Genomic DNA, 12350 nt, shown 5'->3' with positions numbered 1-12350 from the left:
TTTGCCCTTGCTTATTGGGAACCAATTGAAGGAAAAATGGCAGAGTTATGATGTTGGAGTTTTTCGCTAGCGGGTCTCCTTTGGTGCTCCCATGAACCTATGGTACGTATGCCCCAACACCGGACCAATCAGAGCTCATCTTTTTTTTACCACTTTGCCCTTACTTTGTAGAAAACAAACTGAAGGAAAAGTGCCAAAGTTACGAGGATGGAGTTTTTTGCTCGCAGGCTTTCTATAGAACTACCATGACCTTATGTTAGGTATGCCCCAACCCCGGCCCAATCGGAGCACCACTTATTTTTACCACTTTGCGCCTGCAGTGTTGTAAACGAAATGAGGAAAAAGTGACAAAGTTATGAGGTTGGAGTTTTTCGCTCGCAGGCTTGCTATGGTACAACCAAGTGCCCCAACACCGGACCAATCAGAGCACCTTTATTTTTAGCACATTGCCCTTACTTACTAGGAAGCAATTGAGGGAAAAGTAGGAAAGTTATGTCGTTGAGTTTCTCACTTGCGAGCTTCCTTTGGTACGACCAATACCTTATGGTGTATGTATTCCTAGCCCCGAGCCAAATGGAGGAACTCTTATTATTACCACTTTACCATTGCTTAATAGAAAACCAATTGAGGTAAAAGTGGCAATGTTATGAGGTTGGAGTGTTTTGCTTGCACGTTACCTATGGTACTACCATGACCTTACGATATGTACGCCCCAACCCCGGGCACATCAGGGCAACGCTTATTTTTACCTCTTTGCCCTAGCTTAGTAGAAACGAATTGCAAGTAAAGTGGTAAACTTATGAAGTTGGAGTTTTTCTCTCTCGAGCTTCCTATGGTACTTCATGACCTTATGGTATGTATGCCGAACCTCGGGCCAAACGAAGCAACTCTTATTTTTCCCACTTTGCCCAAGCTTAGTAGAAACAAATTGTGGGAAAAGTGGCAAAGTTATGAGATTGGAGTTTTTCGCTCGTGAGCTTCCTACGGTACCCTCATGACCTTATGGTATGTATGCCGAATCTCTGGTCAAACGGAGCAACTCTTATTTTTACTACTTTGCCCTTACTCAATAGAAAACCGGTAGAAGGAGAAAAGTGGCAAAGTTATGACGTTGTACTTTTTCGCACGCGGGTTTCCAATGGTACTACCATGAACTTGTACGTATGCCCCAACCTCGGACCAATCAGAGCACGTCTTATTTGTACCACTTTGTCCTTACTGTGTAGAAAACCAATTCAGGAAAAAGTGACAAAGTTATGTGGTTGGAGTTTTTCACTCGCGGGCTTCCGACGGTACTACCGTGACCATGACCTTATGGTATGTATGCCCCAACACCGGAACAATTGGAGCACCTCTTATTTTTTTCACTTTGCCCTTCCTTACTAGAAACCAATTGCGGGAAAAGTGGCAAAGTTATGACATTGGAGTTTTTCGCTCGCGGGCATTCTTTGATACTACTGCGACCTTATGTTATGTATGCCCCAAGCTCGGACCAATTAGGCAACGTCTTATTTTTACCACTTTATCCTTACTTACTAGGAACCTATTGAAGGAAAAGTGGCAAAGTTATGAGTTGGAGTTTTTCCTAAGCGGGTTTTCTTTGGTACTCCCTGGAACCTATGGTATGTACCCTGGACCAATTAGAGCACATCTTTTTTTTACCACTTTGCCCTAGTTTTGTGGAAATCCAACTGAGGGAAAAGTGGCAAAGTTATGAGGTTGGAGTTTTTCGCTCACGTGCTTCCTATCGATCTACAATGACCTTATATTAGGTATGCCCCAACCCAGGCCCAATCGGAGCACCACTTATTTTTACCAGTTTGTGCCTGCTGTGTTGTAAACAAAATGCGGAAAAAGTGACAAAGTTATGAGGTTAGTGTTTTTTGCTGGGCTTCCTATGGTACAACCATGTGCCCTAACACTGGACCAATCGGAGCGCCTTTATTTTTAGCACATTGCCCTTGCTTACTAGGAAGCAATTGAGGGAAAAGTGGGAAAGTCATGCCATTGAGTTTTCACTCGCGGGGTTCCTTTGGTACTATCAAGACCTTATGGTATGTATTCCTAGCCCCGGGTCAAACAGAGCAACTCTTATTATTACCACTTTACCATTGCCTAATAGAAAACCAATTGAGGTAAAAGTGGCAAATTTATGAGGTTGGAGTTTTTTGCTTGCATGTTACCTATGGTACTACCATGACCTTACGATTTGTACGCCCCAACCCTAGGCACATCGGGGCAACTCTTATTTTTACCATTTTGCCCTAGCATAGTAGAAATGAATTGCGAGTAAAGTGGCAAAGTTATGAGGTTGTAGTTTTTCGCTAGCAAGCTTCCTATGGTACTACCATGACCTTATGGTATGTATGTCGAACCTCAGGCCAAACAAAACAACTCTTATTTTTTCCACTTTGCCTTAGCTTAGTAGAAACGAATTGTGGGAAAGGTGGCAAAGTTATGAGGTTGGAATTTTTCGCTCGCGAGCTTCCTACAGTACTCTCATGACCTTATGGTATGTATGCCGAACCTCGGGCCAAACAGAACAACTCTTATTTTCACCAGTTTGCCCTTGCTTAATAGAAAACCAGTTGAAGGAAAAGTAGCAAAGTTAGGACGTTGGACTTTTTCGCACGCTGGTATCCTTTGGTACAACCATGAACTTGTATGTATGCTCCAACCCCGGACCAATCAGAGCACGTCTTATTTTTATCACTTTGTCCTTGCTTTGTAGAAAACCTATTCAGGGAAAAGTGGCAAAGTTATGAGGATGGAGTTTTTCGCTCGCGAGCTTCCGACGGTACTACCATGACCACATGGTATGTATGCTCCAACACCGGAGCAATCAGAGCACCTCTTATTTTTTCTAATTTGCCCTTCCGTACTAGAAACCAATTGAGGGAAAAGTGGCAAAGTTATGGCATTGGAGTTTTTCACTCGCGGGCTTCCTATGGTACTACCATGACCTATGGTATGTAAGCCCCGACCCCGGACCAATCAGGCAACATCTTATTTTTATCACTTTGCCCTTGCTTACTTGGAACCAATTGAAGGAAAAAGTGGCTAACTTATGACGTTGGAGTTTTTCACTAGTGTGTTTCCTTTGGTACTCCCATGAACCTATGGTATATATGCCCCAATCTTGGACCAATCAGAGCACATGTTTTTTTTACCACTTTGCCATTGCTTTGTAGAAATCCAACTAAGGGAAAAGTGGCAAAGTTATGAGGCTGGAGTTTTTCGCTCACGGGCTTCCTATGGAATTACCATGACCTTATGTTAGGTATGCCCCAACCCTGGCTCAATTGGAGCACCACTTATTTTTACTACTTTGTGCCTGTAGTGTTGTAAACCAATTGGGGGAAAAGTGACAAAGTTATGAGGTTGGTGTTTTTCGCTCGCGGGCTTCCTGTGGTACAACCATGTGCACCAACACCGGACCAATCGGAGCACCTTTATTTTTAGCACATTGCCCTTGCTTACTAGGAAGCAATTGAGGAAAAAGTGGGAAAGTTATGCCATTGAGTTTTTCACTTGCGGGCTTCCTTTGGTACTACCAAGACCTTATGGTATGTATTCTTAGCCCGGGGCCAAACGGAGCAACTCTTATTATTACCACTTTACAATTGCTTAATAGAAAACCAATTGAGGTAAAAGTGACAAAGTTATGAGGTTGGAGTTTTTTGCTTGCTCGCTACTTATAGTACTATCATGACCTTACAATATGTATGCCTTAACCCTGGGGACATCTGGGCAACTTTTATTTTTACCACTTTGCCCTAACTTAGTAGAAACGAATTGCGAGTAAAGTGGCAAAGTTATGAGGTTGGAGTTTTTCGCTCTCGAGCTTCCTATGGAACTTCCATGAGCTTAGGGTATTTATGCCGAACCTCGGGCCAAACGAAGCAACTCTTATTTTTTCCACTTTGCCCTAGCTTAGTAGAAACGAATTGCGGGAAAAGTGGCAAAGTTATGAGGTTGCAGTTTTTCGCTCGTGAGCTTCCTATGGTACTGTCATGACCTTATGGTATGTATGCCGAACCTCGGGCCAAACGGAGCAACTCTTATTTTGACCACTTTGACCTTGCTTAATAGAAAACCGCTATAAGGAAAAGTGGCAAAGTTATGACGTTGGACTTTTTCGCATGCGGGTTTCCAATGGTACTACCATGAACTTGTACGTATGCCCCAACCCCAGACCAATCAGAGCACGTCTTATTTTTACCACTTTTCCCTTGCTTTGTAGAAAACCAATTCTAGGAAAAGTGGCAAAGTTAGGAGGTTGGTGTTTTTCGCTCGCGGGCTTCCGACTGTACTACCATGACCTTATGGTATGTATGCCCCAATACCGGAACAATCGGGGCACCTCTTATTTTTTCCACTTTGTCATTCCTTACTAGAAACTAATTGAGGGAAAACTGGCAAAGTTATGACGTTGGAATTTTTCGCTCGCGGGCTTCCTATGGTACTACCACAACCATATGGTATGTATGCCCAAAGCCCGGACGAATCTGGCAACGTCTTATTTTTACCACTTTACCCTTGCTTACTAGGAACCAATTGAAGGAGAAGTGGCAAAGTTATGATATTGGAGTTTTTCGCTAGCAGGTTTCCTTTGGTACTCCCATGAACCTATGAGGTTGGAGCTTTTTACTCGCAGGCTTTCTATGTTACTACCATGACCTTATGATATGTACGCCCCAACCCCGGACAAATCGAGACAACTCTTATTTTTACCACTTTGCCCTACCTTAGTAGAAATGAATTAAGGTTAAAGTGACAAAGTTACGAGGTTGGCGTTTTTCATTCGTGAGCTTTCTATGGTACTTCCTTGACCTTATGGTATGTATGCCAAACCTCGGGCCAAACAGAGCAACTCTTATTTTTTCCAGTTTGCCCTAGCTTAGTAGAAACAAATTACGGGAAAAGTGGCAAAGTTATGAGATTGGAGTTTTTTGCTCGTGAGCTTCCTATGGTACTTCCATGACATTAGGTTTTGTACGCCGAACCTCGGGCCAAACCGAGCAACTCTTATTTTTACCACTTTGCCCTTTCTTAATAGAAAACCAATTGAAGGAAAAGTGGCAAGGTTATGATGTTCGAATTTTTCACTCGCGGGTTTCCTATGGTACTACCATGAACTTGTACGTATGCCCCAACCCCAGACCAATCAGAGCACGTCTTATTTTTACCACTTTGCCATTGCTTTGTAGAAAACCAATTCAGCGAAAAGTGGTAAAATTATTAGGTTGAAGTTTTTCGCTCGCGGGATCCTATGGTACTACCATAACCTAATGGTTTGTATGCGCCAACACTGGAACAATCGAAGCACATCTTATTTTTACCACTTTGCCCTTGCATACTAGATACAAATTGAGGGAAAAGTGGCAAAATTATGAGGTTGGAGTTTTTGGCTCACGGGCTTCCTATGGAACTACCATGACCTTATGTTAGGTATGCCCCAAGTTTGGCCCAATCGGAGCACCACTTATTTTTACCACTTTGCCATTGCCTTGTAGAAAATCAATTGGGGGAAAAGTGACAAAGTTATGAGGTTGGAGTTTCTCACTCGGAGGCTTCCTATGGTTCTACCATTACCTTCTTGTAAGCATGCCCCAATGCCAGGCCAATCGAGTCGCCTCTTATTTTTTCCACTTTACCCTCGCTTAGTGGAAAACCAACTGAGGGGAAAGTGACAAAGTTATGAGGTTGGAGTTTTTCGCTCACGGGATTCTAACGGTACTACCATGACCTTATGTCATGTAATCCCCAACACTGGAACAATCGAGCACCTCTTACTTTTTTCCACTTTGCCCTTCGTTATTAGAAACCAATTGAGAGAAAAGTGGCAAAGTTATGATGTTGGAGTTTTTCACTCACGAGCTTCCTATGGTACTACCATGACCTCATGGTATGTATGCCCCAAGCTCGGACCAATCAGGCAACGTCTTATTTTTACCACTTTACTCTTGCTTATAGGGAACCAATTTGATGGGAACCAAGATCCCACGGGTTCATATCACAATTGAAGGAAAAGTGGCAAAGTTATGACGCTGGATTTTTTCGCTAGCGGGTTTCCTTTGGTACTCCCATGAACGTACCGTATGTATGTCCCAACCCAGGACCAATCAGAGCACATCTTTTATTTACCACTTTGCCCTCACTTTGTAGAAAACCAACAAAGGAAAAAGTGGCAAAGTTATGAGGTTGGAGTTTTTCGCTCGCAGGCTTCCTATGTAACTACCATGACCTTCGGTTTGGTATGCCCCAACCTCGGCCCATTCAGAGCACTACTTATTTTTACCACTTTGCACCTGCTGTGTAGTAAACCAATTGAGGGAAAAGTGGCAAAGTTATGAGGTTAGAGTTTTTCACTTGCGGGTTTCCTATGGTACAACCATGTGCCCCAACACCAGACCAATCGGAGCACCTTTATTTTTAGCACTTTGCCCTTGCTTACTAGGAAGCAATTGAGGGAAAAGTGGGAAAGTTATGTCATTGAGTTTTTGGCTCGCAGGCTTAATATGGTACTTTCATGACCTTATAGTATGTATGCCGAACCTCGGGCCAAAAGGAGCAACTCTTATTTTTACCACTTTGCCCTTTCTTAGTAGAAAACCAATTGAGGGAAAAGTGGCAAGGTTATTAGGTTGGAGTTTTTCACTCGCAATTTTCCTATGGTGCTACCATGAACTTATGGTATGTATGTCCCAACCCCAGACCAATCAGAGCACGTCTTATTTTTACCACTATGCCCTTGCTTTGTAGAAAACCAATTGAGGGAAAAGTGGCAGAGTTATTTGGTTAGAGTTTTTCGCTTGCAGGTTTCCAATGGTACTACCATCACCTTATGGTATGTACACCGTAACCTCAGTCCAATCATTTTTTACCACTTGCCCTTGCTTTGTAGAAAATCGATTGGGGGAAAAGTGGCAAAGTGACAAGGTTGGAGTTTTTTGCTAGCGGGCTTCTTATGGTACTACTATGACCTTTTGGTATGTATGCACCAATCCTGGACCAATCAGAGCACCTTTATTTTTACCACTTTGCCCTTGCTTACTCGGAACCAATTGAGGGAAAAGTGGGAAAGTTATGCCATTGAGTTTTTCTCTCGCGGGCCACCTATGGTACTACGAAGACCTTATGGTATGTATTCATAGCCCCGGGCAAAACAGGGCAACTCGTATTTTTACCATTTTACCATTGCTTAATAGAAAACCAATTGAGGGAAAAGTGGCAAAGTTATGAGGTTGGAGTTTTTCGCTTGCTGGCTTCCTTTGGTACTACCATGCACTTATGGTATGTATGCCCCAACCCCTGGTCAACCGGGACAACTCTTATTTTTAGCACTTTGCCCTAGCTTAGTAGAAATGAATTGCAGGAAATGTGGCAAAGTTATGAGGTTGGATTTTTTCGCTCACAAGCTTCCTATGGTACTTCCATGACCTTATAGTATGTATGCCGAACCTCGGCAGAGCAACTCTTATTTTTACTGCTTTGCCCTTACTTAATAGAAAACCAATTGAAGGAAATGTGGCAAAGTTATGACGTTGGAGTTTTTTCGCTTGCGGGTTCCTATGGTACTACAATGAACTTGTATGTATGCCCCAACCCCGGACCAATCAGTGCACGTCTTATCTTTACTAGTTTGCCCTTGCCTTGTTGATGGGAACCAAGATGAGCCTAGTTTTAAAGATTCTTTGCAACTTCCGGATGGGCCAAGAAGATCAAAGAGACAATGCAAGGATTGATGCAATCCACTTGGGATGAGTTTAGCAAGAGCCCAACATTCATGATGGGGGCCAAGAAGATTAAAGAGACAATGCAAGGATTGATGCAATCCACTTGGGACGAGTTTAGTAAGAGCCCAACATTCATGATGGGCTTGAAGGATGAAGTTCTAGTTTTCATTCATTTGATAAGCTATAGAAGAGGGTAACAACATGACTTAAAGGCTTTGGACACTTGAAGGCTTTCAACTTGTTTGATTTATTTAAAGGACTTATTTATTAGTTTAGAATAATTGAGTTTATTATGGGAAGAACCTAAGGGGGGCCTATGCCCAGGAAAGTTATTATTTTATTGAACTAGGTTTAGGGTTTTACTGTAGCAAGTACTGTAGCGCGCAACAGTAGCTGTGTCACTGTTCATCAAGGGCATTTTTGGGAAAAGTGGCTTTATTTTGGCTAGGGTTTAATTAGGTTTTACTTTAAATACTCTTTGTTGCCTCATGTTAAGAAATTTATAAAATTTGATGAATTTATTCATTGTGAGTTGAGTTTTACTCTTCTTATTTTTAATTGAACTTTTGAATTTATCAAAGGTAAATCACAACCTCTGTGGCATTCCTCCTCTGTGAACCCATTTTATAACTTTCCCAACATGCCCTTGCATAGGCCTCCCTTAGGTTCTTCCCATAATAAACTCAATTATTCTAAACTAATAAAATAAGTTCTTTAAATGAATCAAACAAGTTGAAAGCCTTCAAGTATCCAAAGCTTTTAAGTTATGTTGTTGCCCTCTTCTATAGCTTATCAAATGAATGAAAATTGGATCTTCATCCTTCAAGCCCATCATGAATGTTGGGCTCAGTTCTTAAAATGAGTTCTCATCGGGTCTACATTTTCCATCCATTGACTTGATTTTGACTTTCTTGGAGAGTTTTTAAATTGACTGTGGGTTCAAGGGATTTCATTTCCAAGGGTTCATATCATTTGTTGGAAACCAATTCAGGGAAAGGTGGCAAAGTTATGAGGTTAAAGTTTTTCGCTCGTGGGCTTCCTATGGTAAGACCATGACCTTATGATATGTATGCCCCAACACCGAAACAATCGGAGGACGTCTATTTTTTATCACTTTGCCCTTGCATACTAGAAACCAATTGAGGGAAAAGTGGCCAAGTTATCAGTTTGTAGTTTTTCGCTTGCGGTCTTCCTATGGAACTACCATGACTTTATGGTATGTACGCCCCAGCCCCGGGTCAATCGGAGCAAGTCTTATTTTTGCCACTTTGCCCTTGCTTAGTAGAAATGAATTGCGAGAAAACTGGCAAAGTTTTGAGGTTGGAGTTTTTCGCATATCGGCTTTCTATGGTACTTCCATGACCTTATGGTATGTATACCGAACTCAGGGCCAAACGGAGCAACTCTTAGTTTTTCCACTTTGCCGTTGCTTAATAGAAAACCAATTGAGGGAAAAGTGGTAAAGTTTTTAGGTTGGAGTTTTTCGCTCACAGTTTTCCTATGGTACTAGTTACTACCATGAACTTATGGTATGTATGCTCCATCCCCGGACCAATCAGAGCACGCCCTATTTTTACCACTTTGCCCTTGCTTTGTAGAAAATCAATTGAGGGAAAAGTGGCAAAGTTGTGAGGTTAGAGTTTTTCACTCGTGGGCTCCCTATGGTGCTACCATGACCTTATGGTATGTACACCCCAACCCCGGGTCAACCGGGGCAACTCTTATTTTTACCATTTTGCCCTAGCTTAGTAGAAATGAATTACGGGAAATGTGGCAAAGTTATGAGGTTGGATTTTTTCGCTCGCAAGCTTCCTATGGTACTTCCATGACCTTATGGTATGTATGCCGAACCTCAGGCCAATCAGAGCAACTCTTATTTTTTCCACTTTGCCCTCACTTAATAGAAAACCAATTGAAGGAAAAGTGGCAAAGTTATGACGTTGGAGTTTTTCACTTGCAGGTTCCAATGGTACTACCATGAACTTGTATGTATGCCCCAACCCCGGACCAATTAGAGCACGTCTTATTTTTACCACTTTGCTCTTGATTTGTAGAAAACCAATTCAGGGAAAGGTGGCAAAGTTATGAGGTTGAAGTTTTTCACTCGTGGGCCTCCTATGGTACTAGTATGACCTTATGGTATGTATGCCCCGACACCGAACAATCGGAGGACGTCAATTTTTTACCACTTTGCCCTTGCATAGTGGAAACCAATTGAGGGAAAAGTGGCCAAGTTATGAGGTTGTAGTTTTTCACTTGCGGTCTTCCTATGGAACTACCATGACTTTATGGTATGTATGCCCCAGCCCCGGGTCAATCGGAGCAACTCTTATTTTTGCCACTTTGCCCTTGCTTAGTAGAAACGAATTGCAGGAAAACTGGCAAAGTTTTGAGGTTGGAGTTTTTCGCATATCGACTTCCTATGGTACTTCCATGACTGTAATGCCTGTCCTTGCGGTGAGACTTTTTATAAAATATTTTTATAAAGGACGATGGGAATTACCGTTCCATTTAAAACTTTTTACTTGCATACCTAGGGTGCAAGACTCTACGTTTATAAAATAAAATGTGCTTTGAGAATAAAAGAGGTTTACAGTGGAAAACATTAATCTTACAATAAAATGTCTCTCGTACAATTAAACTCATGCCTAGACTTCCGTGCTCTCCCCCATGGGCAGTGTCCATCCTGGTCATTCGGTTCCTGTGAGGGGAGGGACATGCATAAAAACTAAAATGAGTCGATGACTCGTAAGCATTACTTCATACAGTTAAAATATAACAACATAGGTTTTCATTCATGCATTCATCATTCATACATACTATACGTACATGCGTGCATGCATACGTGCGTTCATTTGAAAACATCACTGGACGGGGTCTTCTTTTAAAAATGGGCTTTCTTTTCGTAAACGTTCTCTCGTCAGTGCCTTCATTTCTTCAAGAGTGCATGCATTCATTGTAACAGCCCACAAGACATTCACTGGTAGAATTTCTTTTGACCTTAGGAACCTCGTGAAAACCCATACGTTTTTACGAATCGACTAATCGCTCAGGTTTTAGTCTGTCATCATAATCAGTGTTATCACTCACTATGGTGCTAGATTTATAAGTTTAATTATTTGAGTTAGTTAGAAGTGTCAGAATGCATTATGGTCTACGCCATTAGACTCAGGTGATTATTTAGGATTTTATGGTGCAATAACTCATTTTCATAATTTTGGACGAAACGACTGTTCGAAATTGTGAAATTATTTTTAGGGACACTTTGTGGTTGAATTTCGGTAAACGATTTTCATTATAGGTTAATATAAATATTTAGAATTTTTCAATACTAAGTTTTTATACAATTTTTTTGGAGTGAATAGTAACTTCGATAAGTGCACCCAGTGCAATGTTTTTAAAATCACAGTGTGGAATGTCCAAATTAGGTTAGAGAAGTTTTATTTGGACACTTGACAAGATCTTAGCCACACATAGTGCATGGTATTAGACACTTGGCACAAAGAGAAACCTTTATATAGATTTGTGAAGAAAATCAAGGTGTGAGATTATGCCACCTAAGCAAAACCTTGTTTCATCTGTTCAACCAAATTGTGCCAGACCAAAGACGGTTTCAACTCTAGCAAAACCCTAAATAGTTGGAATCCAATTGAAACCCCAAAAACTTGATTGAAACCAAAACCCTAAACGTTTTTCCCAAACCCTAAGTTGGCCTTCAAACCATTTTTAATCTGATTTCTAGATTTGTGTTTAATCACTTGATTAAATCACTTCCACATGCTATTAATTAATCAAATTATTGTCATGACCTCATTATCCAACCTTTTAAACCTTAGAAATTTGATTGGGCCAAGAAAAATTGGTTTTGGGCTTGTTAGCATCTCAAACCATAACCAAACCCCATTTAAACTCCAAATTGAAGCCCACTTGGTTAGGGCCCACCAAGGCCCACGAAATTGGCCACCTTGGAAAAGCTTCTTGGAGAAGTTTCCTCCCCCACATGGCAGACCATCCACTGCCATTGGCTGCACCCAATAGTGCCTTGATGTGAAGGAGAAATCCACTCCATCAACCTCCATCTCTCACAGCTGCTGCAGGCAGTCCATGCCTCTCACTATTCTCCACTTTATGTCACATAGCCAACTCCAATCAAGGGTCTTCCAAACCCATAACTTCCCCTTCCAGGAGTCTAAAGTCGTGCAAGACACACTTCTTTCCTTTTTATCACTTCTTTCCCCGTTCTTAGAGAGAAACCCAAAAGCGCTCTTTCGGGCAGATTTCTGTATATTTTTGCATGGCCATTTTTGACCTTTTGTATGTGTTTTCTCACGATGAAACCTCATAAAAGTTGTTCTTCTTTGAGTCTAGTTTCGGTGGATATCTTATTAGTCTCAATACATTCTCATTTGGTCGGTCAAAAATATTTTTAACCAGAGAAAGGTCATTCTGGGCGTGAAACTGGAGAGTATGATATGTTTTGGAATTTTTAACCAAGCGAATGGACATATCTTGGTCCAAAAATTTTATGGAGTGTTGTTAACATGTGTTTATGAATGTGCATTGAGGTTTTATTGCATGACTAAAGCTTTTGATGATAGATTTCCTTAGATT

Source organism: Juglans microcarpa x Juglans regia, chromosome 5S (genome assembly GCF_004785595.1).
Source record: "Juglans microcarpa x Juglans regia isolate MS1-56 chromosome 5S, Jm3101_v1.0, whole genome shotgun sequence".
Classification (NCBI taxonomy): domain Eukaryota; kingdom Viridiplantae; phylum Streptophyta; class Magnoliopsida; order Fagales; family Juglandaceae; genus Juglans; species Juglans microcarpa x Juglans regia.
This window is presented reverse-complemented; position numbering follows the sequence as displayed.